At 36.0% G+C, this 3,003-nt stretch overlaps 1 long non-coding RNA gene across 1 annotated transcript; it reads right to left on the bottom strand.

The window, feature by feature from the left end:
• Positions 1 to 475: 475 nt before the first annotated feature.
• Positions 476 to 2,680, bottom strand: LOC126784019 (uncharacterized). The gene is made up of 3 exons (XR_007670905.1): positions 2,530 to 2,680; positions 1,730 to 1,818; positions 476 to 929 (listed from the first exon to the last, which is right to left on the bottom strand). It is a non-coding gene; the product is annotated as an uncharacterized LOC126784019 (long non-coding RNA).
• Between the last annotated feature and the right edge of the window lie 323 nt (positions 2,681 to 3,003).

Raw genomic sequence — 3,003 nt, forward strand, 5'->3', positions numbered from 1 at the left:
ATTCCTTCTACTTCCTCTTTTTAGGTGTCTCATTTTTTCTTTATTTTCCTTCTTTACTTGACTTTTCCTCTATTTTTTTCGCTCATTGTAGATACACAATCTCATCTTTTAAAATATGAAAATAATAAAAGACAAGATAATTCATATAAAAAGACCAAGTAAGTTACTAGAATAGGAGAGTAAAATTATGAAAGTTACGGAATAAGCGTTTCAATTCAAGTATGACTTTCCTAAATAGTACGTTTCCTAGTCTAAAAAGGACTCCTAATACAAATAGGATTCTCAAATTATCACAAATGTTATAGAAATGTCAATTAATGAAGACTCCTAATTTAACTAGGTTTCCTTGTTACACAAGGAATCTTACTCTAAATAGGACTCAACAATTTCTGTGTTTTTCAACCTGTTTTAGCACCAAAATGCAACTAACCATAAACTCCTAACTCGACTAAATGACTCAATACTACAACAAAAAGTGCTCATTTCACCAATCCCTTTGTAGATTTGAACAAGTCATCGAGGGAGATGGAGTTCTTCCATGCAATAACTCCACATAGCGAGAACAACGGCTTAAGCTCCTCATCATCCAATCGATCATAAGTCCATTGCAGAGCCAGGAATGCTTGTTCAGCCAATCCTTTCTTCTCAAACTTTTTTCTTGCGTTTCAGGGCATTTTTCCACTCTGGAAGAGTTCCTTTTTTCAATGCACTTGCAACTGTGACAACAAAAATTGGCAAACCGGCACATCTATTGGCTACTTCTGTTGCTACAGTTCTTATGTTGGGATCTCTAACGATTTCACTCGCCTTGCTTTCAAATAAACTCTAACTCTCTCTTTCGTCTAAGGCCGCAAGCTGAAATTCTCTATGTGTACTCATCTCTCTGGACAATAATCCTGATGTCATCAGTATTTTACAAGTTACCACATCTGGAAGACCAATAGCTTTTCAGTCGAAGGAACTCCAAAGATCATCCAAGGACAAAATAATACAAGAAAAGTAGGGTATGCCCAATTCAAAAATGTAGAGGACCTTGTCTCCCGCTACGTCAAATTCAGGACTTTGAATTTTGGTTGATTAGGTACTGTACTAATATCTACGTACTAAAACAGAACTAAGGCCAAATGTGAAACTATTGTTACATATCCATTTGGCATGGAGTGTTGTTACATGGATTGAATTATGAGCCAACGAGAGGTTTGGACTGGCGTCCTAGCTGATACTCTAGTAGGCATATAACAGAGTTTTTTTTTTTGATTGTAAAGGCATATAACAGAGTTGGGTTCTGTATTTTCATTCAACTATTTGTATTACGTAAGTAACATAACTACTTAAAGGGTTACTCTAATGGATCAAAAGTATGAACCTATGCTCCGAGTTCTGCGCTCTGCTGTGTGATATTGAGAAAATAATATAATTCTACGTGTTGAGATCATGGATTTAAATTACTCGTCATTTTTACAGGTAAATCAGATCTTAATATGCTCATTGTGTTCGCTACAAAATTCATCAGGGTGTTTGGGATATATGGAACTCCCCTGCTCTGGCATCTAGGATGGAAAGCCCTATGAACGAACATACTCAACATAGTATATTTTAGTTTGTCTTAAATCCAAGTCAGATACTTGCTATTTAGGAAACAGTGCGCAGAGCAACAGAAAAAGCTTTAAAGGGTATACAGCTTCGAAATTGTTTTACTGAGAAATAGAGGTCCATGAACTACGCATACCTCCTTTTCACTTGGTTGGCTTATTGATGCAATCAATGTAACCCACAACAAGAGTTGATGACGAACAAACTGCAAATCTCAGGACTGATCTGAATCACACAAAACTCGCACAAAATAAGTAAGCAAAATGATGCAAGTTACTCTTGAACTGGAACAGTATTAAACATATATGACCATTGAAAAATATATTTGAGATCCACTATCAAATAGACATATAAGAGAATTCTGGAAGCACATGACATATCTCAGATATCCCAACTTAGTGTTAGACTGTTAGTAAGTTACTACCTATCACTACTACACTATTAATACCAGAGCCAATTTATATAAAAGTATAAAACATAGATCAGTTTCCGTAAGAGGTCATAATTTCAACAAAATTCCTCAAAGAGCCAACTCTTACAACAAGCTGATTGACATACTTAACACAACAAAAATCAACAACAAAGTGCAGAACAACAGACCCTAGCCAAAACAAGCTTTCAAAGGGAACGTTTTGGCCACTAAGACAAACAATCAATCTCCCCCAGCATCAAGTGAACCAAAGCATAGTAGTTAAGTTCATGCACCGAAATTGGTTTCGGATCCTATATATTACGGGTAATTACATACTGGGAAGAAAATGCATGATACTTATGTTTGAAGGGCAGAATGCATGATACTTAAACCAGCTGACTTAAATCAAAAGAAGAAACTTTAGAGATTGAACCCAACTACATATCAAAATTTTCAGATTGAAATCAAATAATGTGTAGAAAAAGAGGAAGGAAACGAATTAGAAGAAAGCAGAGAGGATGTACCTTGCTAGCTATAGCTTGTGCCGGATCCACAGGTCAGGGCACATAAACTATGCGAAGAGGAAAGTGAACTCAGTGAGCGACTGCTATCTCAATTCCTTTCAGAAATGAGAAATAAGCAGAAGACTATGAAGAAGATAAGCAAAATGTGAGAGACTGCATACAAGTGTCGAGCTTTGGATGGTATATAGATCACCATATGGCATATATATGGTGAGAGAACAGACGAAGTGTGCCAAGTTTTTCTTTTCTTTTCTTTTCTTTTATCTTTTAGAAAGCAAACTATTTCTTTTATTATGGAGTGAAGAATCATCATCTTGCGCGTTCTACAGATGCTTTTCGATAATGAATCGAGTTTTATACTTTTGCAAATGAGCATTTTCCCCTGTAGGATTATCAATTATCCGCATAAGCTAGAACCGTCTTTTTCTCAAACTCTCAAAGGACCAAGCAATCCTTCCAGAGTGGAAAAAAGAT

This window comes from Argentina anserina, chromosome 1, assembly GCF_933775445.1.
Source record: "Argentina anserina chromosome 1, drPotAnse1.1, whole genome shotgun sequence".
NCBI classification, from domain to species: domain Eukaryota; kingdom Viridiplantae; phylum Streptophyta; class Magnoliopsida; order Rosales; family Rosaceae; genus Argentina; species Argentina anserina.